Source organism: Oncorhynchus masou, chromosome 13 (assembly GCF_036934945.1).
Source record: "Oncorhynchus masou masou isolate Uvic2021 chromosome 13, UVic_Omas_1.1, whole genome shotgun sequence".
NCBI classification, from domain to species: Eukaryota; Metazoa; Chordata; class Actinopteri; order Salmoniformes; family Salmonidae; genus Oncorhynchus; species Oncorhynchus masou.
The window spans coordinates 12,298,438-12,324,713 of NC_088224.1; the positions used below are offsets into that span (position 1 = coordinate 12,298,438).

Sequence of the window (26,276 nt, forward strand, 5' to 3'; positions counted from 1 at the left end):
TTCTTTATACTTTCTCTAGGATTCTTTCTAACATTCTCTAGGATTCTTTATAACATTCTCTAGGATTCTTCATACATTCTCTAGGATTCTTTATACATTCTCTAGGATTCTTTATAACATTCTCTAGGATTCTTTATAACATTCTCTAGGATTCTTCATACATTCTCTAGGATTCTTTATACTTTCTCTACGATACTTTGTACTTTCTCTACGATTCTTTATACATTCTCTAGTATTCTTTATACATTCTCTAGGATTCTTTATACATTCTCTAGGATTCTTTATACATTCTCTAGGATTCTTTATACATTCTCTAGGATTCTTTATACATTCTCTAGGATTCTTTATACATTCTCTAGGTATTCTTTATACATTCTCTAGGATTCTTTATACATTCTCTAGGATTCTTTATACATTCTCTATGATTCTTTATAAATTCTCTAGGATTCTTTATACATTCTCTAGGATTCTTTATAAATTCTCTAGGATTCATTATACATTCTCTAGGATTCATTATACATTCTTGGATTCTTTAAACATTCTCTAGGATTCTTTATACATTCTCTATGATTCTTTATAAATTCTTAGGATTCTTTATAAATTCTCTAGGATTCTTTATACATTCTCTAGGATTCTTTATACATTCTCTAGGATTCTTTATACATTCTCTAGGATTCTTTATACATTCTCTAGGATTCTTTATACATTCTCTAGGATTCTTTATACATTCTCTAGGATTCTTTATACATTCTCTAGGATTCTTTATACATTCTCTAGGATTCTTTATACATTCTCTAGGATTCTTTATACATTCTCTAGGATTCTTTATAACATTCTCAGTATTCTTTATACATTCTCTAGGATTCTTTATACATTCTCTAGGATTCTTTATACATTCTCTAGGATTCTTTATACATTCTCTAGGATTATTTATAACATTCTCTAGGATTCTTATACATTCTCTAGGATTCTTTATACATTCTCTAGGATTCTTTATACATTCTCTAGTATTCTTTATACATTCTCTATGATACTTTATAACATTCTCTAGGATTCTTTATACATTCTCTAGGATTCTTTATACATTCTCTAGGATTCTTTATAACATTCTCTAGGATTCTTTATACATTCTCTTGGATTCTTTATACATTCTCTAGGATTCTTTATACATTCTCTAGGATTCTTTATAACATTCTCTTGGATTCTTTATACATTCTCTAGGATTCTTTATACATTCTCTAGGATTCTTTATACATTCTCTAGGATTCTTTATACATTCTCTAAGATTCTTTATACATTCTCTAGGATTCTTTATACATTCTCTAGGATTCTTTATACATTCTCTAGGATTCTTTATACATTCTCTAGGATTCTTTATACATTCTCTAGGATTCTTTATACATTCTCTAGGATTCTTTATACATTCTCTAGGATTCTTTATACATTCTCTAGGATTCTTTATACATTCTCTAGGATTCTTTATACATGCTCTAAGATTCTTTATACATTCTCTAGGATTCTTTATACATTCTCTAGGATTCTTTATACATTCTCTAGGATTCTTTATACATTCTCTAGGATTCTTTATACATGCTCTAGGATTCTTTATACATTCTCTAGGATTCTTTATACATTCTCTTGGATTCTTTATACATTCTCTAGGTATTCTTTATACATGCTCTAGGATTCTTTATACATTCTCTAGGATTCTTTATACATTCTCTAGGATTCTTTATACATTCTCTAGGATTCTTTATACATTCTCTAGGATTCTTTATACATTCTCTAGGATTCTTTATACATTCTCTAGGATTCTTTATACATTCTCTAGGATTCTTTATACATTCTCTAGGATTCTTTATACATTCTCTAGGATTCTTTATACATTCTCTAGATTCTTTATACATTCTTGGATTCTTTATACATTCTCTAGGATTCTTTATACATGCTCTTGGATTCTTTATACATTCTCTAGGATTCTTTATACATGCTCTAGGATTCTTTATACATGCTCTAGGATTCTTTATACATTCTCTAGGATTCTTTATACATGCTCTAAGATTCTTTATACATTCTCTAGATTCTTTATACATTCTCTAGGATTCTTTATACATTCTCTAGGATTCTTTATACATTCTCTAGGATTCTTTATACATTCTCTAGGATTCTTTATACATGCTCTAGGATTCTTTATACATTCTCTAGGATTCTTTATACATTCTCTAGGATTCTTTATACATGCTCTAGGATTCTTTATACATTCTCTAGGATTCTTTATACATGCTCTAGGATTCTTTATACATTCTCTAGGATTCTTTATACATGCTCTAGATTCTTTATTCATGCTCTAGGATTCTTTATACATTCTCTAGGATTCTTTATACATTCTCTAGGATTCTTTATACATGCTCTAGGATTCTTTATACATTCTCTAGGATTCTTTATGGATTTCTCTAGAGTTCACCATCTCTAGAGCTTTTGTATGATGAGTCATCTAATGACTAACCATACAGTGCAACCAGGATATTATGTAATGTGAGTAGGACATCCATCTGGAGTTTTATACATGCAATTCTTTATACATCTCTAGGATTCTTTATACATTTCTAGGATTCTTTATACACTCAGGATTCTTTATACATTCTCTAGGCTTCTTTATACATTCTCTAGGATTCTTTATACATGTCTAGATTCTTTATACATTCTCTAGGTTCTTTATACATTTTGGTCATACTTTATACATTCACAAACCTATAACACTGTCTCTTGGTCTAGACGTCTGACTGTCTTCATGAGAATTCTTTATACATTCTCTGGATTCTTTATACATTCTCTGATTTTCTTCAGCCCTACAGATTATTCAGAGCATTCTAATGAATTCACATTCTCTAGGATTGTTTATACATTCAATGAACATCTGCTGGATTCTTTAGCATTCAAATCACATGCTGGACTTTATACATTCTCTAGGATTTTGGTACATGTAGGTCATTCTTTATACAATGGGCACTGTGATTCTTTGTACATTCTCTAGGATTCTTTATACATGCTTAAAGCACTGTTCTAGATTCTTTATACTGAACATTTAATCTAGTGACCATGTTAATTATCTGACTTGTTAATCATAGTGACCATTTAATCATAGTGACCTTGTTAATTATTCTTTATACATGTTAATTATAGTGACCATGTTAATTCTTTATACCATGTTAATCTTAGTGACATGTTAATTATACTGGCATGTCTAGGATTCTTTATACCATGTTAGGATTCTTTATACATGTTAATCATAGGATTCATTATACATTCTCTAGTGATTCATTATAATTCTAGGATTCTTTATACATTATCTAGTGATTCATTATACATTATCTAGGATTCTTTATAATTATAGGATTCTTTATAATTCTCTAGATTCTATATACATTCTTAGGATTCTTTATACATTCTCTAGGATTCTTTATACATGCTCTTGGATTCTTTATACATTCTCTAGGATTCTTTATATTACATTAGACACATTAGGAACTTTCCTATTGTATTTACCCCTTACAGGAAATGTCTTGTCTTTTTATTACAGTCTAGGTTTCTTTTATACATGCTCTCAGTTCTTTATACTTTTATGATTCTTTATAAATTCTCTAGGATTCTTTATACATTGCTGTGGGTCTTTATACATGCTCTAAAATGCTTTATACATTCTCAATTTATACATTCTGTAGGATTCTTTATACATTCTCTAGGATTCTTTATACATGCTCTTGGATTCTTTATACATTCTCTAGGATTCTTTATAAATGCTCTAGGATTCTTTATACATTCTGATTCTTTAGGGTACTTCAAGGAGATAGCATGGTCTGTGATTCTTTATACATTCTCTAAGATTCTTTATCATTCCCATCAGATTCTTTATACATCAGATTCTTTATACATGCTCTAGGGATTCTTTATAATTCTCTAGGTTATTTATACATTCTCTAGGATTCTTTATACATTCTCTAGGATTCTTTATACATTCTCTAGGATTCTTTATACATTCTCTAGGATTCTTTATACACATTCTTGGTCCTGAGATTCAGTTGATACAGTTGTTAGGATTCTTTATACATTCTCTAGGATTCTTTATACATGCTCTAGGATTCTTTATACATTCTCTAGGATTCTTTATACATTCTCTCAGCCTTCTTTTGATTCAGGAGCTCTTTATCATTCTCTAGGATTCTTTATACATTCTCTAGGATTCACATGCTCTGGATCTTTATACATTCTCTAGGATTCTTTGGATACATGCTCTAGGATTCTTTACATGCTCTAGGATTCTTGTTTTTATACATTTTTGTCTTTGATATTTCTTTGGATTCTTTATACATTCTCTAGGATTATACATTCTCTAGGATATACATGGAACTCTAGGATTCTTTATACATTCTCTAGATTATACATGCTCTAGGATTCTTTATAATTCTCTAGCTTCATACATGCTCTAGGATTCTTTATACATTCTCTAGGATTCTTTATACATTCTCTAGGATTCTTTATACATGCTCTAGGATTCTTTATACACTCTAGGATTCTTTATACTCTAGGATTCTTTATACATGCTCTAGGATTCTTTATACATGCTCTAGGATTCTTTATACATTCTCTAGGATTCTTTATACATGCTCTAGGATTCTTTATACATGCTCTAGGATTCTTTATACATTCTCTAGGATTCTTTCTGGATTTCTCTAGAGTTCACCATCTCAGAGCTGTTGTATGATGAGTCATCTAATGACTAACCATACAGTGCAACCAGGATATTATGTAATGTGAGTGGACATCCACAGTGGAGTTATACCAGCAACACTGATCTGATAGGACTGCATGTGGTCAGTTTGGTAGATTGTAAGACACCAGTGAACTCTTTCTTTGCCGTGGGCTGACCTCACTCATACTGTAGGGAGGTGTTGTGTGGAGAGTTTGCCAGTTGGTGCTGGAGACTGTTTGGTCATACCTCTCGAAAAGACTCGGGCACAAACCTATAACACTGTCTCTCTGGTCTAGACGTCTGACTGTCTTCATGAGAATCTTGCCTAGGCTGGTGGAGGGCTTCATCCAGCCTGATTTTCTTCAGCCCTACAGTTATTCAGAGCATATAATGAATTCACATTTCACATTGTTTTGTTCAATGAACATCTGCTGAAATTTTAGCTTCAAATCACATCTGCACTTTCCGTTCTCCCTTTTGGTCATGTAGGTCATTAAAGCTACAATGGGCACTGTGACTATGTTCATTATACGTTTCATGTAAATGTATACTGAACATGTTAATCATAGTGACCATGTTAATTTACTGACCATGTTAATCATAGTGACCATGTTAATCATAGTGACCATGTTAATTATACTGGCCATGTTAATTATAGTGACCATGTTAATCATAGTGACCATGTTAATCATAGTGACCATGTTAATTATACTGGCCATGTTAATCATAGTGACCATGTTAATCGTAGTGACCATGTTAATCATAGTGACCATGTTAATCATAGTGACCATGTTAATTATACGGACAATTGTTAATCCTAGTGACCATGTTAATTATACGGACCATGTTAATTATAGTGACCATGTTAATTATCAGACTATAGACACATTAGGAACTTTCCTATTGTATTTACCCCTACAGGAAATGTCTTGTCTTTTTATTACAGTCAGTTGGTTTTCCAATTAGGGACCCATTATCTAACTGTGGTATCATCAAGTCCCTTCATGCTGTTTATGTTGTTGATAAATTACTTCCAGGATGATGTATGGAGGGTTGCTGTGGGTCTGTGTGCTTTCTAAAATGCCAGTCCTACTCAATTTACAGTCCGTTGCTTTTTCCTTGGCTCTGGTCCTCTGAACCACTGCCCTTGGTTCCTCCCTGTGACTTTCTTTCATAAAGAGGGTCTAGTAGCATCTGATGCCAGGGTACTTCAAGGAGAGAGCAATGGTCTGTGTGAGAGAGATGCTTCATCATCACCCATCAGAGCCTGCCAATGAACGCAGACAACCGAGAGGGAGGAAAGGGTACAACGTTAACCTCTTGCCTGGGAGGGGACATTTCCATCATGGGGTTTGGTCCTGACTTTGCCTCTGTAATTATTGGGAGAAAAAAACAGTTGAGTGCAGTTGTTGGGTGATGTATTTCCTCATTCATTTTCTTCACATGGAGCCTCTTGTTCTCTACCGCTGTGCCTGCTGTCAGCCTCATTTGAGCAGAAGCTCGTGTCAAGGGAATCTGTGCACTCTCAAATCACACCTGTCTCACACGTGTTTGGAGGACCCAGTTACAGGCAGAGCTTGTTTCCCTTTTGTCTTTGATATTTCTTTGTTTCTTTTATAAGGAAATATATATATAGCATGGAACCTGTCTGTAACACTAACACTGAATAAAGGTGTAGCATAACAGCTCAAATCTCTACTCTCCTTTTCGGGCTCCACTCTCCTTTTCAATCTCTACTCTCCTTTTCAATCTCTACTCTCCTTTTCAATCTCTACTCTCCTTTTCAATCTCTACTCTCCTTTTCAATCTCTACTCTCCTTTTCAATCTCTACTCTCCTTTTCAATCTCTACTCCCCTTGTAGATAGCATAAGAATTTTATTGTATCCTGCAATGACATCTGCCCCACGTGCATGTGACTAATAAACTCATTTAATTTAATCTACTCTCCTTTCCATACGATTGTTACTGTTTCTGCTGAAAAGTAAAAAACAAAAACGTAGTATCCCGTACAAAGGCGCCTGCTTCTTTATGAGCCTCAGCTGGGCTGTGCTCTGTACAAGGGTGGCCTTTGACCATGTGTACCGGTGTCTCCTGCGTTGACAGTGAGCACAGCTGCCGGCTCCATGGTCACTATGAACCTGGCCGTAGTATTAACCTCTGTGTCATTCCTTAGAATGCTAAATTACTTTCTCTACAGGGTGTTTTTTGCTTGCTTTTTGTACCTGTATAGAGGAAAGAGAAGGATGGAGTCAGATCAGGGTTTTACCGTAATACACAGACTGGTAGGGTGGAAATTAGGGGCTGAATTCTGGTAACATTCTAACTATGATTTCTGGTACTCCTGAGGATTTTGGGAGTAGAGCAGTATGGTGCTGAACTCAGAAAGTGACAGTAATTGAGATGGGATTAGTAGTGGCTGAAATCAGGAAGTGACAGTAATTGAGATGGAAGCAGTAGGGAGTGAAATCAGGAAGTGACAGTAATTGAGATGGTAGTATTAGGGGGCTGAAATCAGGAAGTGACAGTAATTGAGATGGGAGTATTAGGGGGCTGAAATCAGGAAGTGACAGTAATTGAGATGGTAGTATTATGGGGCTGAAATCAGGAAGTGACAGTAATTGAGATGGAAGCAGTAGGGAGTGAAATCAGGAAGTGACAGTAATTGAGATGGTAGTATTAGGGGGCTGAAATCAGGAAGTGACAGTAAATGAGATGAGATGGGCGTGAAATCAGGAAGTGACAGTAATAGATGGTAGTATTAGGGGGCTGAAATCAGGAAGTGACAGTAATTGAGATGGTAGTATTAGGGGCTGAAATCAGGAAGTGACAGTAATTGAGATGGGAGTATTAGGGGCTGAAATCAGGAAGTGACAGTAATTGAGATGGAAGCAGTAGGGAGTGAAATCAGGAAGTGACAGTAATTGAGATGGTAGTATTAGGGGGCTGAAATCAGGAAGTGACAGTAATTGAGATGGTAGTATTAGGGGCTGAAATCAGGAAGTGACAGTAATTGAGATGGTAGTATTAGGGGGCTGAAATCAGGAAGTGACAGTAATTGAGATGGGAGTATTAGGGGGCTGAAATCAGGAAGTGACAGTAATTGAGATGGAGAGTATTAGGGGCTGAAATCAGGAAGTGACAGTAATTGAGATGGTAGTATTAGGGGGCTGAAATCAGGAAGTGACAGAAATTGAGAAGGAAGCAGTAGGGGTGAAATCAGGAAGTGACAGTAATTGAGATGGTAGTATTAGGGGCTGAAATCAGGAAGTGACAGTAATTGAGATGGTAGTATTAGGGGGCTGAAATCAGGAAGTGACAGTAATTGAGATAGGAGCAGTATGGTGCTGAAATCAGGAAGAGTGACAGTAATTGAGATAGAAGCAGTATGGAGCTGAAATCAGGAAGTGACAGTAATTGAGATGGTAGTAGTATGGGGCTGAAATCAGGAAGTGACAGTAATTGAGATGGTAGTATTATGGGGCTGAAATCAGGAAGTGACAGTAATTGAGATGGAAGCAGTAGGGAGTGAAATCAGGAAGTGACAGTAATTGAGATGGTAGTATTAGGGGGCTGAAATCAGGAAGTGACAGTAATTGAGATGGTAGTATTAGGGGCTGAAATCAGGAAGTGACAGTAATTGAGATGGTAGTATTAGGGGCTGAAATCAGGAAGTGACAGTAATTGAGATGGGAGTATTAGGGGGCTGAAATCAGGAAGTGACAGTAATTGAGATGGGAGTATTAGGGGGCTGAAATCAGGAAGTGACAGTAATTGAGATGGGAGTATTAGGGGCTGAAATCAGGAAGTCAGATGGAAGTGACAGTAATTGAGATGGGAGTATTAGGGGGCTGAAATCAGGAAGTGACAGTAATTGAGATGGGAGTATTAGGGGCTGAAATCAGGAAGTGACAGTAATTGAGATAGGAGCAGTATGGGGCTGAAATCAGGAAGTGACAGAAATTGAGATAGGAAGCAGTATGGGGCTGAAATGTTAAATAAGGTCCTTGTTTCCCCTCCAGCAATCCACTGTGGCTCTGGGCCACATCGGGGACAACAATCAGCTTGAAATCAAAGTGACAGAAATTGAGATGGAAGCAGTAGGGGCGCCAATAAATGTCAAATCAGTAATTGAGATGGGAGATGGCTGTTTTAGATAAGGTGAAATCAGGAAGTGACAGTAATTGAGATGGAAGCAGTTGGGAGTTTTAGAAATCAGGAAGTGACAGTAATGAGATGGGAGTATTATAAGGAAGTGACAGTAATTGAGATGGGAGCAGCAGTGGCTGAAATCAGGAGGACAGTATTTGAGATGGAGCAGTATGGGGCTGAAATCAGGAAGTGACAGAAATTGAGAAGGAAGCAGTAGGGGGCTGAAATGTTAAATAAGGTCCTTGTTTCCCCTCCAGCAATCCACTGTGGCTCTGGGCCAGGGGACAACAATGCTTGACTCCAAAGGGTTTTGCGTACGGAGGAGGTAATAAATGTCAAATCAGCAGGGATTGGAGGGAGATGGCTGTTTTAGATAAGGTAATAGTCACAGCAGTGGATTGGAGGGCTGTTTTAGATGGCTGTTTTAGGTAAGGTAATAGTCACAGCAGTGGATTGGAGGGAGATGGCTGTTTTAGATAAGGTAATAGTCACAGCAGTGGATTGGAGGAGATGGCTGTTTTAGATAAGGTAATAGTCACAGCAGTGGATTGGAGGGAGATGGCTGTTTTAGATAAGGTAATAGTCACAGCAGTGGATTGGAGGGAGTTGGCTGTTTTAGATAAGGTAATAGTTACAGCAGTGGATTGGAGGGAGATGGCTGTTTTAGATAAGGTAATAGTCACAGCAGTGGATTGGAGGAGTTGGCTGTTTTAGATAAGGTAATAGTCACAGCAGTGGATTGGAGGGAGATGGCTGTTTTAGATAAGGTAATAGTTACAGCAGTGGATTGGAGGGAGATGGCTGTTTTAGGTAAGGTAATAGTCACAGCAGTGGATTGGAGGGAGATGGCTGTTTTAGGTAAGGTAATAGTCACAGCAGTGGATTGGAGGGAGTTGGCTGTTTTAGATAAGGTAATAGTCACAGCAGGGGATTGGAGGGAGATGGCTGTTTTAGATAAGGTAATAGTCACAGCAGTGGATTGGAGGGGAAACACTCCAATGGACTATGTTAATTCCCTTAGTGAATGCCAATGTTGTGCTACATAGGAACATTGTCTTACTTGCTCATCTTAATAAACCATTAGCGATCATTAAGGCTTTAGTGAATGTGTGTCAGAGAGGGTACAGAGGACAGCAGTTTTGAATCTTGCTTTGGTTTGGATGAGATGGAGATGGGTTGCATATCCCATGCAATTACAGAGAGGCTCTGACATTTTGGGGTGTCCCACAGGTTGCCTGAGTGTAATTATCTTGTTTGCTGAGTTGTGTCAGGGACTGAGCTGCTATTGGTTTTCGTGAAAGGGACAAACTTACATTTCATTTAAGAGCTCACAAGCCCACATTAGATACAGTTTGCTGAATTAATCTTCACAGACATTTGGTATTTTTACGAAATTACCCTGCTATTAATTCCAATAAACAGAAGTACAATTTTTTTAGTTTCTACCCACGACACAGAGGTCAATTAACCATCTATTCCGCAGTGGATCAACTTAATTTAATTTAAATTATGTGGGAACAACGTTGATTCCACCAGTGTGTAGCCAGTGTATAAATACCGGGTCTCTTAATCAGCTTTTCATGACTCCTACAGTTTTACAGTGAGGCTAGCTGCTCTCAAAAAGCCCCAGAAGTGAACAGCTATACACTACAAGGAAAATAATATCCCTTTGTGTAGATACTGTCCTATTCATTCATTCATCCACACATTAATTCATTAATTCATCAATTCATCCATTAATTCGTTAATTCATTCATCCATCCATTAATTAATCCATTTATCTTTGATTGAATACAGTAAATACACTCACCTCGATCAACAGTGTTAGGGGGAGAACCCTCCTGAGCATGAGGAATACAACTCAGTATCAGACAGTGTTAGGGGAGAACCCTTCTGAGCATGATGAATACTGAACTCAGTGTTAGGGGAGAGAACCCTTCTGAGCATGAGGAATACTGAACTCAGTGTTAGGGGAAGAACCCTTCTGAGCATGAGGAATACTGAACTCAGTGTTAGGGGAGAGAACCCTTCTGAGCATGATGAATACTGAACTCAGTGTTAGGGGAGAGAACCCTTCTGAGCATGATGAATACTGAACTCAGTGTTAGGGGAGAACTCAGAACCCTTCTGAGCATGAGGAATACTGAACTCAGTGTTAGGGGAGAGAACCCTTCTGAGCATGATGAATACTGAACTCAGTGTTAGGGGAGAGAACCCTTCTGAGCATGAGGAATACTGAACTCAGTGTTAGGGGAGATATGAGGAATACTGAACTCAGTGTTGAACTCAGTGGGGAGAGAACCCTTCTTCTGAGCATGAGGAATACTGAACTCAGTGTTAGGGGAGAACCCTTCTGAGCATGAGGAATACTGAACTCAGTGTTAGGGGAGAGAACCCTTCTGAGCATGATGAATACTGAACTCAGTGTTAGGGGGAGAACCCTTCTGAGCATGACGAATACTGAACTCAGTGTTAGGGGAGAGAACCCTTCTGAGCATGATGAATACTGAACTCAGTGTTAGGGGGGAGAACCCTTCTGAGCATGAGGAATACTGAATTCAGTGTTAGGGGAGAGAACCCTTCTGAGCATGAGGAATACTGAGCTCTTTGAACCTAAATGTCATTCCTACAGTGTCAGCACACTTAAGTCTGATTCATGGTGTGTTTTCTTCTGGCCCCTACTACAAATGTAATGTTACCTTTCTGGGGGGACTTTCAAACTCTGTTTAAAATGTCAAGTGTTCCAACTGGAGAAGCAGTGCTTTGCCCTTCTAAAGCACCATCACCATTCCCACTACCATCCCGTTCTTTCTTTCTCACCCTTCTCTCCTCTCTCTCTCTCTCTCTCTCTCTCTCTCTCTCTCTCTCTCTCTCTCTCTCTTTACCTCTCTCTTCCATATTATAACTTGTAGGAATTATATAGGATTGTATGTCAATTCCGTTACTTGACCTGTTTCCTGAAGCAGCTTTCTTCTCCAGTTGTTCTGCATACCTGGGCAGTTCCAGTGTGGTCTGGCTGGTATTGATCCGTGTTTGCCTGTGTAATCACTGTGTCATGCTGCACTGCTTTCGTGTCAGACAACACATGCTTTTTGCACTTCATTAACCTTCATTGGGCCTTGTCAAAATGTCTGCTCCCTTTTCGCCCCCCTCTCTCCCAAAGCACAAATGAACTCATTCTCAAAGGGGTGTCCTTTTCTAGTACAGTGTCAGTGTCGCGTAACAGAAGGCCATCCATGATCTCAACCAAGTAGCACCATAACAGATATTCTTATTTTCTTCCTGAATTCCTTTTCAAAGCTCAAGTCATTCATTGCTCCATAATGTCCTAATGTTAGACTTTCCCCCTGTAACAGCTCAGATGCTGTTACAAAAAATACTGTTGAAAAAAGTTAGATATGTCCTACTGAAAAATACTGTTCAGTTAGATATGTCGTAATGTTAGACTGTTCCCCCCTGTTCAGTTAGATATGTCCTAATGTTAATGTTAGACTGTTCCCCCTGTTCAGTTAGATATGTCCTAATGTTAGACTGTTCCTCCTGTTCAGTTAGATATGTCCTAATGTTAGACTGTTCCCCCTGTTCAGTTAGATATGTCCTAATGTTGGACTGTTCCCCCTGTTCAATGTTCCCCCTGTTCAGTTAGATATGTCCTAATGTTGGACTGTTCCCCCTGTTCAGTTAGATATGTCCTAATGTTAGACTGTTCCCCCTGTTCAGTTAGATATGTCCTAATGTTAGACTGTTCCCCCTGTTCAGTTAGATATGTCCTAATGTTAGATTGTTCCCCCTGTTCAGTTAGATATGTCCTAATGTTAGACTGTTCCTCCTGTTCAGTTAGATATGTCCTCATGTTTTATTCAGGAGCAGCGATGAATGTGTAATGTGCAGATTGGGGGATGATGACAAGCGACAAGTGATTTCAGTTTTATAATGGTGCCAGATCTCCCTAGTTTAGTACAGCTCACTTGCCTCTCCATCCAAAGAGTATTACAGAAATGTTTGCCCATATGTGTGTGTCTAGAGTTTCAAAAAGAGGGTATATTAATATGTTTACCAGTAAACTACCCAAATTTGGGTATCTTTCAAGGGTTTTATGTAATCTGTCACAAGACATCTAGTGGATCTTTTGAGTACTTCAGATTTTCACCTGTCTGTAATTTTCTCGGGCCCTCTCTCTGGCCTTGCCTATGCTGCTCTGTACCATCACTCATTCATATATCTTTATGTACATATTCTTTATCCCCTTACACTTGTGTATAAGACAGTAGTTTTGGAATTGTTAGTTAGATTACTTTTTGGTTATTACTGCATTGTCGGAACTAGAAGCACAAGCATTTCGCTACACTCGCATTAACATCTGCTAACCATGTGTATGTGACAAATAAAATTTGATTTGATTTGACATGCAAAATATATGCAATAATTAAATAAGATGACTTAAAAATAAGCAATCAACTTAGTGAATACCATTTGTTGTTTTAATATAAAAGTTTCAGCATTAAATATTCTTTATTTATTCTTTTTACACACTTTTATTTAGTTTACTATGTTAATATGTATTTTTTTTGTCAATGGTTTTGCGTCCAAACTGGTGGTAGTTGTGAAAAAAGTAAATGGTTGAAAGAGTTGCAGAAGTAATGCCGTTGTTGATTAGATTTTTTTTTCTTCATTAATTAGGTTATTTACTCTTTAACAATATGGTCTATGTACTAGAAACTAATGGACTTGTAATTTTATTTAACCCTTATTTTACCAGGTAAGTTGACTGTGAACACATTCTCATTTACAGCAATGACCTGGGGAATAGATACAAGATGAGAGGAGGGGAGATGAATGAGTGTCATGAAAGAATCGGACCAAGGCGCAGTGTGGTATGCGTACATTCTCTTTATTAAAAGGATGAACACCGAACAAACTAACAAAATAACAACCAAAACGTGAAGCTATACAATATAGTGCTGACAGGCAACTACACAAGATCCCACACCAGAAAGTGGGGGGGGGGGGGCCTGCCTAAATATGATCCCCAATCAGAGACAATGATAAACAGTTGTCTCTGTTTGGGAACCATATCCGGCCAACATAGATATACAAAAACACCTAGACCTGCAAAAACCCTAGACATACAAAAAAAACTAGAGAACACACCCGAGTCACACCCCGATCTAACCACAATATATAGAAAACAGAGATATCTAAGGTCAGGGCGTGACAGTGAACCAATTGGAAGAACAATATGGACACAGGTATAAAAAAATGAATACTATATATGTAAAAAGTTATTCATTTATAAATGACCAAAATTACAATAGATTGCAATAAATGTCCTGTTAATTACCAAAATTACTGAAGAAACTAAATTACCAGTAACTTTGCAACCCTACGTCTGTCTGTGTGTACGTATATATATAAAATATATATATATATATCCCATTTAGCAGACGCTTTTGTCCAAAGCGACTTACAAGTCGGCTGGGGCCACTACTCTTACATATGGGTGGTCCCAGCGGGAATCGAACCCACGACGCTTGGCGTTCCAAGCGCCATGCTCTACCGACTGAGCCACACAGGACCCACGTCTGTCTGTGTGTACGTCTGTTTGTGTGTACGTCTGTGTGTTTGTGTGTGTGGAGATTGTCTTGTGATCTGGCCGACGTGCAATCGTTAGATCCCAAGAGGAAAGAGGAGCTGGCTCGGCACGGAGGACACCGACAAAGCTGTCCATCTCACAATTCTTCAATGATGTTTAGCCACAACTTAATGGCCCTCCAAGTCAGTGCCTGGTGATCGATATGCTTCCAGCTGAGCGCCTGATACCCACAGTCAATTATAAGTTCAAGTCCAGATGCTCCACTGGGTACACCAGGGGAATCAACATCTGTAGACAAGTCTCAGCACTGTCTCCCAGAAACAGATCTTTTTAAGTATTTAAATGTATAGTCTTCGTAATAGTATATAGTGCATTCGGGAAAGTATTCAGACCCCTTCACCTTTTCCACATTATGTTACGTTTCAGCCTTATTCTAAAAAGGGATGAAATAAAAAATAAATCCTCATTAACCTACACACAATACCCCATAATTACAAAAATAAAATACCTTATTTACAGAAGTATTCAGACCCTTTGTTATAAGACTCGACATTGAGCTCAGGTGCATCCTGTTTCCATTGATCATCCTTGAGCTATTTCTACAACTTGATTGGAGTCCACCTGTGGTAAATTCAATTGATTGGACATGATTTGGAAAGGCACATACCTGTCTATATAAGTCCCACAGTTGACAGTGCATGTCAGTGCAATAACCAAGCCATGAGGTCAAAGGAATTATCCGTAGCTCTCCGAGACAGGATTATGTTGAGGCACAGATCTGGGTACTAATACATTTCTGCAGCATTGAAGGTCCCCAAGAACACGGTGGCCTCCATCATTCTTAAATGGAAGAAGTTTGGAAGAATCTTTCCCAGAGCCTGGCCAAACTGAGCAATCGGGGGAGAAGGGCCTTGGTCAGGGAAGTGACCAAGAACCCAATGGCCACTGACAGAGCTCCAGAGTTCCTTTGTGGAGATGGGAGAACCTTCCAGAAGGACAACTATCTCTACAGCACTCCACCAATCAGGCCTCCATGGTAGAGTGACCAGACGGAAGCCACTCCTCAGTAAAAGGCACATGACAGCCCACTTGGAGTTTGCAATATTCTCTGGTCTGATGAAACCAAGATTGAACTCTTTGCCCAGAATGCTATGCCTAGCATAGCTATAAGCCTAGAATTCAGCCAGCAACATTTTCACAAAAACAAGAAAATCATTCAAATAAAATCATTTACCTTTGAAGAACTTCAGATGTTTTCAATGAGGAGACTCTCAGTTAGATAGCAAATGTTCAGTTTAAAAAATATATATTATTTGTGTAGGACAAATCGCTCCGTTTTGTTCACGTTTGGCTATGAAAAAAACCTGCATCCAGTTATAGCCTCAAGCTCATTAGCATAACGTAACGTTAACTATTTATGAAAATCGCAAATGAAATGAAATGAATGTGCTAGCTCTCAAGCTTAGCCTTTTCTTAACAACACTGTCATCTCAGATTTTCAAAATATGCTTTTGAACCATAGCAAAACAAGCATTTGTGATAGCTAGTGTAGCATTTAGCGTAGCATTTAGCGGGCAACATTTGCGCAAAAACCAGAAAAGGATTCAAATAAAATCATTTACCTTTGAAGAACTTCGGATGTTTTCAATGAGGAGACTCTCAGTTACATAGCAAATGTTCAGTTTTTCCTGAAAGATTCTTTGTGTAGGAGAAATCGCTCCGTTTTGTACATCACGTTTGGGGACCAAAAAAAAAAACGAAAATTCAGTCATCAAAACGGCGAACTGTTTTCCAAATTAACTCCATAATATCGACTGAAACACGGCAAACGCTGTTTAGAAACAATCCTCAATGTGTTTTTCAAATATCTCTTCATTGATATATCGTTCGTGGTAGTCTCCTTTCTCCGGTGAATCGCTTGGAAAAAGACGTGCAGTTGAAGATGACGCACCAATTTCGACGGAGGACACCGGGCGGACACCTGGCAAATGTAGTCTCTTATGGTCAATCTTCCAATGATATGCCTACAAATACGTCACAATCCTGCAGACACCTTGGGGAAACGATAGTTCGGGCAGGCTCATTCCTTGCCCAATCACAGCCATATAAGGAGACAATGAAAAACAGAGCCTCAAAAATCCTACTCATTTCCGGGTTGAAGTTTCATCTTGATTTTGCCTGTAGCATCTCTTCTGGGGCACTCACAGACAATATCTTTGCAGTTCTGGAAACGTCAGAGTGTTTTCTTTCCAAAGTTATCAATTATATGCATAGTCAAGCATCTTTTTGTGACAAACTATTGCGCTTAAAACGGGCACGTCTTTTTATCCAAAAATAAATAGCGCCCCCATAGATGTAACAGGTTAAGGAAAGAACACTGAACTAAACTAACAAAACAACAAAACGAACCGTGAAGCAAATATGAGTAGTGCAGACTGGCAACTAAACATAGAATATGTTTAATAACCTACAAATTACCCAAGGAATATGGCTACCTAAATATGATCCCCAATCAGCGACAACGATAAACAGCTGCCTCTGAGAACCAATTCAGGCAACCATAGACATATAAACACCTACACTTACAAAAACTCCTAGACATACAAAACCCCCTAGACAATACAAAAACTAACAAACCACCCTTGTCACACCCTGACCTAACCAATATAATAAAGAAAACAAAGATGACTAAGGTCAGGGCGTGACATCTATCTCATCCCACATCTGTCCCAAACTAATATTTATTTCTCACACAGAATAGAATAGGTAAACTTTTGTACTATGGGGGAAAGTAGATTGACATACGCTAGTGCTTTGCTGTTTGTTAGGCCTACTCATCTTGTTGGCTGACAAAAAGGAAATGTGGACAATTCTTCCAATATATTCCATATGCTCCTCGGAATTGGATAGGAACACATGCAGTTGCATCCCTGATGTGTCTGTCTTCACTTGTAGCCTGTGAAAAAGACCAGATCACGTGATGGAGAGCCATGTGTGAGAGGTGCTTCAGCATGCAGTCGGGAGAAGGGAAATATAATTATTATAGTTAACCCAAGGGCACAACAGCCACCATGGATTATTTTAGGGCGCATTAGGGCCACACAAATCTGATGCAGCCGGGAAGTTTGATGCATTATCAAGTACTTGTCAAATTGTGAATGAGCGACTGATGAAGTGGGTACAGCCGGCGCAAAAAAACAAAGTAGAGCTCATGTGTTTCATGCAAGTTTTTTCAAATCATCATGACAGTCGCATCATGCAAGCTTTGAATGTATTAAAAATGTAAACATATAGCCCAACATTTGTATCACAACTAAAGATACATAAATTACTCAAAATGAAGCATATAGGAGGACCTGTTTCTTTGTTAACCCCTCAACACAGAATGTGTTCACTCCCTCAAATAATTTGGAAAAAAATGTCCTTTCTCTTTCATTCAGCTTTGTTCAATTGTATTCTTCATACTATAATATAAAATAATGCCACGGAATTCTAAGCTAATCTTGTCTTCTAATTGAACTAGTGAAGCCCACAGCCACATGGCATAGTCAGATCAGGGCCTAACATAAGGACAACTCAGAGTATACTATTCTGAAATAGACTACACTTTCTTCATATTTTTTTTAGACCAGTCTAAGATAAATAATGGTTTATTATGATGGTGTAGGCTATATTTTGTGGATTTATTAGACTTTTTAAAATGTAGATGTTCCAAAGGTCTGCATCAGTGGCTTGTAGGCTATGTGTGGAAGCCAGGCGATGCTAAATATGTTTATGTTAATTGACAGTCAATTACTGTAAGACCGGGAGTTATTTGCTTGGCAATCACCGGCTGACAAAATTTTATGACCGCCTCAGCCCTAGGATCAACAACATTACTTGTGTAGTTACTCCACAATACAAACCTAAATGACAGTGTAAAGAAGGAAGCCTGTACAGAATAAAAAATATTCCTAAACATGCATTCTGTTTGCAACAAGGGACTATAATCAAATATTGCAAATTTGATTTCAGTTGAAAACATTTGGCAAAAAAAATCACTTTTAGAAAGCATTATGGTGCAAATCCAACACAACACATCACTGAGTACCTCACTCTCTTTTTTTCAATAGTTTTTTCTGTATATCATTTTTTCACAAAGACGCAGTGCCAATGTCTGTAAATGTCATCCTAGAATTGTGTCTAATCTTTCATCTAATGTTCATTTGCCCAGATGACCGTGTTGTCTTTGCGACAGCAGTGTCTCTTAATTGTTTTGCTTTGCTTCGATCGTCCAACCAAGGCTCGTCGTTGGGCAGATAAGACCAGATCATCAGAGAGTCGATTGTTTTGACCAGACAGACACTATAACCTCCAGTTTGGCTATTAGGATACTCCCTCCCTCCCTTCCTCCTTCTTAAAGTCCTCTCCTCAAGAACCCAATCTCGACTTAATATAAAGAGCTGCACTTAAGCACCTTATCAGGCCAATTAGTAGTCTGTCAATTAAGCTTTGGCTGTAGTACTACCAGGCCTATGTTGGATAACACAGGCCTATGTTGGATAACACAGGCCTGTGTTGGATTACACAGGCCTGTGTTGGATTACACAGGCCTGTGTTGGATTACACAGGCCTGTGTGGGATAACACAGGCCTGTGTTGGATAACACAGGCCTGTGTTGGATATAACAAGTATGTACCCTACAATATGGTTGATATAATAGAGGGATTGTTGAAAGTGGGGATGTATCGTTGACATGGCTTGTTTGGTGCACAGACTTATGGAATGATGAATGAATCAGTTCCACATGTACAATTACACACCCTCTCACTGTGTATCCTGCTCCAAGTAGGTCAGAGTAGACTGATAAGACTGCTGTGATTCAGTGGAATGATATAGGGTACATAACATTCTGAGATTAGAATTCAAATGAATAGTGGAACACAATTGGTGATGACATAATTATGCATCGTTCACTTCCTCGCTCATTATCTCACCCATTCCCCCCCTTTCTCGCCATTTGTTTAATCTGTTGTTATATGTTCTAAATTAGTTTCGGTATGGTTTTAGGTTCCGTTTCGAGGCAATTGTCAGTGTGAATAACAGCTGGGCACTGCACTTTGAACCGTTAGGAGAAGGAGGGGCAACATGGGAAAAACATTCCCCTAAAAATGACATGCCCTCGTTAAACTGGTTATAACTCCAGTTCTGTTTGTGATATTATGATTCTAACACAGATAGTGTGTTATATCGGCTTATTTAAGAAAAGTCAAGGATAAAGTGAGGCAAGACTTAAAAAATGGCATAGTAAAACAAAAAATATACAGTAGCTATTACACTGAAAGAATATCATGCTATTGTTTGAGGAGACTGTACAGTTTTGATCTTGAAAAGATTTTAATAAACACATTTAGTTGTGCAGTCTAAAACGTTGCACATACACTGCTGCCATCTAGTGGACAAAATCTAAATTGCACTTGGACTGGGATAATACATTATGGCCTTTCTCTTGCATTTCAAAGCTGATGGTACAAAAAAATACAAAATAACGTTTTTTTGTTTGTTTTTGTATTATCTTTTACCAGATCTATTGTGTTATATTCTCCTACATTCCTTTCACATTTCCACAAACTTCAAAGTGTTTCCTTTCAAATGTTACCAAGATTATGCATATCCTTGCGTCTGGGCCTGAGCTACAGGCAGTTAGATTTGGGTATGTAATTTTAGGCAAAAATGGAAAAAAAATCCTTAAGAGGATCCGCCCCTTTGTATGCTTCCAGACGGAGATTGAAAAAAACATGATTTTAAAAGACGGAACGACTTCTGAAGGGTAGCATGGAAGTGAAGAACATTTGATTTGGTGAATTTTAAATTGAATAAATGCATTACTGCGGCTAACAGTAAGCCTACTTCAGAGTCTATATTTTCATATGTTGATGCCCAGAGTATATACCATTGCATCATAGCCCACTGAATGAGACATCATGAAAACTGTTATATAAAACAACACTTGTACTTACAATGTACAATTCTGTATCACCTTTCCTTTTGCTTTCAAGGTCAAGTACTCCTTGAATAGTGACTGAAATATGGCTTGCAAAAAAAGCATGGTTGATACTGGCTGTGAGACTAGACCGTTGTCAGAGGAGTAATCTACATCTTAGTCATTTAACAGATGCTTCTTATCCAGAGCGACTTAGAATTAGGGTTAAGTGCCTTGCTCAAGGGACCATCGGCACATTTGTTCAACATGTCAGCTGGGGGGATTTGAACCAGTGACATTTCGGTTCTTGGCCCATCACACTTGACCGCTAAGCTATCTGTCACCCCATCAATATGCTTTTATATCTGCTGGACTTGTACAGATACTAAAATGGCCATTGTCACTTTGTCTAAATAACACCCCTCCCTCCAGTCCCCACTCCCCAGTTACATCTGAAATGTTCTGCAGTTTACTGATAAGCTTTTGTTATTTTCATTCTCCCCCTCCTTTCTGCTAATTTCTTCTCCCTTCCTCTCATCAATCCTGCCTGTTGCTGTGGACATTCTGGAATTTTTGAGTTTCATTGAAAAGTTGTTTATTAGTTATTTGCTTTCATCGTTACTTACAGAGGCATTTTTTTAACTGTGTTTTTCCATACATTCCGTACCTTAATTCAATGCAATGATTGTTTGGACTTGGCCTAATGAGTAATAATGCTTGGCATAATGCTTATAGAACTTAATACTCAACATTCACAAGGCTGCAGGGCCAGACGGATTACCAGGACGTGTACTCCGAGCATGCGCTGACCAACTGACAAGTGTCTTCACTGACATTTTCAACCTGTCCCTGGCCGAGGCTGTAATACCTACATGTTTCAAGCAGATCACCATAGTCCCTGTGCCAAAGAACACTAAGGTAACCTGCCTAAATGACTACTGTCTGTAGCCATGAAGTGCTTTGAAAGGCTGGTCATGGCTCACATCAACACCATTATCCCAGAAACACTAGTCCCAGCCCAATTTCCATACAGATCTACAGATGATGCAATCTCTATTGCACTCCACACTGCCCTTTCCCACCTGGACAAAAGGAATACCTACGTGAGAGTGCTGTTCATTGACGACAGCTCAGTGTTCAACACCATAGTGGCCTCAAAGCTTATCACTAAGCTGTGGACCCTGGGACAAAAACCCCTCCCTCTGCAACTGGATCCTGGACTTCCTGACAGGCTGCATCCAGGTGGTAAGGGTGGGCAACAACACATCTGCCATGCTGATCCTCAACACAGGGGCCCCTCGGGGTGCATTCTCAGTCCCCTCCTGTACTCTCTGTTTGCCCATGACTGTGTGACCACGCACGACTCCAACACCATCAGTAAGTTTGCCGACAGCAGTGTCTCTTAATTGTAGGCCTGATCACGACAACGATGAGACAGCCTGTAGGGAGGAGGTCAGAGACCTGGCAGTGTGATACCGGGACAACAACCTCTCCCTCAACGTGATCAAGACAAAATAGATGATTTTTGACTCTAGGAAAAGGAGTGCTGAGCACACCTCCATTTTCAGTGACAAGGCTGTAGTGGAGCCAGTTGAGAGCTTCAAGTTCCTTGGTGTCCACATCACCAACAAACTATTATGGTCCAAACACACCAAGACTGTCATAAAGAGGGCACAACAAAGCCTATTCCCCCTCAGGAGGCTGAAAAGATTTGGCATGGGTCCTCAGATCCTCAAAAAGTTCTACAGCTGCACCATTGAGAGCATCCTGTCTGGTATGGCAACTGCTCGACCTCCGACCACAAGGCGCTACAGAGGGCAGTGTGTATGGCCCAGTACATCACTGTGGCCAAGCTTCCTGCCATCCAGGACCTCTATACCAGACGGTGTCAGAGGAAGGCTCTAAATATTGTCAAAGACTCAAGCCACCCTAGTCATAGACTCTCTGCTACCGCACGGCAAGCAGTACCGGAGCATCAAGTGTAGGTCCAAAAGGCTTCAAAAGACTGCTGAACACCTGTTGTATTCGGCACGTGACACATTTTTTATTTATTTTATTTTAGAACTGTTAAGGTTTACTACGGCATCCTTTGTTCTGTGTAATTTCCATGGATGTTCTGTTCTTGCTTTCACTAGCTGTGCTCTTCTCTTCTCAAATGTTTATCCGTGTTAGTTACCAGTCTCACACACAGTAGTTGTTATTTTAAAAATCTCACATGAAAATGTAGATTAGCGGCAATCAAATCAAATGTATTTATATAGCCCTTCGTACATCAGCTGATATCTCAGTCTGTACAGAAACCCAGCCTAAAACCCCAAACAGCAAGCATTGCAGGTGTAGAAGCACGGTGGCTAGGAAAAACTCCCTAGAAAGGCCAAAACCTAGGAAAAAACCAAGAGAGGAACCAGGTTATGTGGGGTGGCCAGTCCTCTTCTGGCTGTGCCGGGTGGATATTATAACAGAACATGGCCAAGATGTTCAAATGTTCATAAATGACCAGCATGGTCAAATAATAATAATCACCGGCAGAACAGTTGAAACTGGAGTAGCAGCACAGCCAGGTGGACTGGGGACAGCAAGGACTCATCATTCCAGGTAGTCCTGAGGCATGGTCCTATGGCTCAGGTCCTCCGGGAGAGAGAAAGAGAGAATTAGAGAGAGCATAGTTAAATTCACACAGGACACCGGATGGGACAGAAGAAGTACTCCAGATATAACAAACTGATCCTAGCCCCCGACACATAAACTACTGTAGCATAAATAATGGAGGCTGAGACAGGAGTGGTCAGAAGACACTGTGGCCCTATCCGATGACACTCCCGGACAGGGCCAAACAGGAAGGATATAACCCCACCCACTTTGCCAAAGCACAGCCCCCGCACCACTAGAGGGATATCTTCAACCACCAACTTACCATCCTCAGACAAGGAAGAGTATAGCCCACAAAGATCTCCACCACGGCACAACCCAAGAGGGGGGTGCCAACCCAGACAGAAAGATCACATCAGTGACTCAACCCACTCAAGTGACGCAACCCTCCTAGCGACGGTATGAAAGAGCCCTAGTAAGCCAGTGACTCAGCCTCTGTAATAGGGTTAGAGGCAGAGAATCCCAGTGGAAAGAGGGGAACCGGCCAGGCAGAGACAGCAAGGGCGGTTCGTTGCTCCAGAGCCTTTCCGTTCACCTTCACACTCCTGGGCCAGACTACACTCAATCATATGACCCACTGAAGAGATGAGTCTTCAGTAAAGACTTAAAGGTTGAGACCGAGTTTGCGTCTCTCACATGGGTAGGCAGACCACTCCATAATATTGGAGCTCTATAGGAGAAAGCCCTGCCTTCAGCTGTTTGCTTAGAAATTCTAGGGACAATTAGGAGGCCTGCGTCTTGTGACTAGCGTACGTGTAGGTACAGTATGTACAGCAGGACCAAATCAGAGAGATAGGGAGGAGCAAGCCCATGTAATACTTTGTAGGTTAGCAGTAAAACCTTGAAATCAGCCCTTTGCTTGACAGGAAGCCAATGTAGGGGGGCTAGCACTGGAGTAATATGATCAAGGTAAAATATATAGTGAAAACAATAGTGGTCCTAAAACGGAACCTTGAGGAACACCGAAATTTACAGTTGATTTGTCAGAGGACAAACCATTCACAGAGACAAACTGACATCTTTCTGACAGATAAGATCTAAACCAGGCCAGAACTTGTCCTTGTAGACCAATTTGGGTTTCCAATCTCTCCAAAAGAATGTGGTGATCGATGGTATCAAAAGCAGCCATAAAGTCTAGGAGCCCGAGGACAGATGCCGAGCCTCGGTCTGATGCCATGCGATGCCATGCGATGGGAACCCTCATTAGCTATTCATAGCACCTCCCTTTATTGTGATAAAAGTGGAGACATTCCTGTGATATTGTCACTTTGTATCTAATAACTCACAAGTAACAGTTTAAGTATAGAAAATACATGTCTTGTTTCTTTTGCAAAGGACTTGTATTTATTATCTATTACAATTCGTTCATCTCATTACAGTGGCCATTATTTATAAGGACATTTGTTTGATGTGTTTATATCAATACCAAATAATTTACAAGTAAGTAGGCCTTACCTTACTGTCATAGATTCCCATTCAAATGTGCAAAAAAAAGTTTTTTAGCAAAACACTATTTCTCAAGCAAGAATTTTGCTAGGAGTGGTCTTAGTTGGGAGGGAAGTGGGAGTGGTCTTAGTGGGGAGATAAGTGGGAGTGGTCTTAGTGGGGAGATAAAAACAGAAAACTAGCTGTTATTGGCAGAGAGGTTTGGAACTCTCTTTGAATTGGTCAATTAACCAGATTACCGCTTAGTGATGTCACCATGATATGCCGAATCTCCCGCCCATGCAAACCTGCTGCTTTGAAGGCCCTTTGTAGATTGTATATTCAAGCAGCAACTTGAATATACAATATCACTGATTACATTTTTCACACTTTTACAGTGTACATCAGCTGTTGTACAATATGATAACCAATACAGAAATACCTGAATTTTGACTGCACTGGTCCTTTAAGCAGCTACAGATGTTATAGGCTTTTGTAGTTCTATAGCAGTGGGCCAGGTAGTGCGTATTATTTAAAGGGTTTGAAAAGAAGCACAGTCTCTCACATCTCAAGCCATATGGGACTTTCCAGTCCTGCTCAGCAATAAAAGTTTACATTTTAAAGTCTACATGGGAAAGTTATTTTAGGTGCCACATCTGATTGCACAGGGTCTCTCTGAGAGGAGGTGGTGTCAACACAACTGTTTTGGGGTTAAGCTCCAAGGTTACTATGTCAGTACAGACGTTTCTCTCTCAGACAGTTAAGAAAGAAAGAACTGAATAAGAAATGCCTCTGGTGTTGTGGATCCGCTCTTAATAAATGAATAAAGATGCTAATGTTACCTTTATTTTACTAGGCAAGTCAGTTAAGAACAAATTCTTATTTAAAATGACGGCCTAGGAACAGTGGGTTAACTGCCTGTTCAGGGGCAGAATGACAGACTTGTACCTTGTCAGCTCAGGGATTTGAACCTGCAACCTTTTGGTTACTAGTCCAACACTCTTACCACATAAGAGCTATAGAGCAATGATTTTCTTCTTTGGTAGTACAGGAGTGCAGATCAGATCATCTCTTCTGCTAGGAAGCCCTGCAGGCCCTACAGTACAGAAATTGGCACACTCTCAATGTGAGAAAACTCAAACTGGGTAAGGTGCTTCACTTGCATTAGACCAGCTTGTTCCAGCTTGGCTTGGTTATATGGTCCATCAGCATAAAATACCAATTTAGCATTATTGCAGACAACAGTGAGAACTATAATTAGTGGGATAAGCCTTAATGTGGGAGCAGTTCGCCGCAGGATGAGACACAGTCACTTACCCTCCAACAGTTAGAGTAGAAAACCTGCTAGTGTGAAACATTAGGCTTCTCTCACATATGATGATTATCCCTCTTTAGTGAGAAGGTTAAGTATGACAAACTGGTTACTGTCTGATAACTCTTCACAATGGTTAGGATGACAACTGGTTACTGTCTGACAACTGTTCACAATGGTTAGGATGACAACTGGTTACTGTCTGATAACTGTTCACAATGGTTAGGATGACAACTGGTTACTGTCTGATAACTGTTCACAATGGTTAGGATGACAACTGGTTACTGTCTGACAACTGTTCACAATGGTTAGGATGACAACTGGTTACTGTCTGATAACTGTTAACAATGGTTAGGATGACAACTGGTTACTGTCTGATAACTGTTCACAATGGTTAGGATGACAAACTGGTTACTGTCTGATAACTGTTCACAA

At 39.3% G+C, this 26,276-nt stretch overlaps 1 protein-coding gene and 1 non-coding gene across 4 annotated transcripts in view; one reads left to right on the forward strand and one right to left on the reverse strand.

The window, feature by feature from the left end:
• Positions 1 to 26,276, forward strand: part of LOC135551748 (CUB and sushi domain-containing protein 3-like) — an 826,047-nt gene that overhangs the window by 7,384 nt on the left and 792,387 nt on the right. The window lies entirely within an intron of this gene.
• Positions 14,402 to 14,477, reverse strand: trnap-ugg (transfer RNA proline (anticodon UGG)). Its single transcript has one exon. It is a non-coding gene; the product is annotated as a tRNA-Pro (tRNA).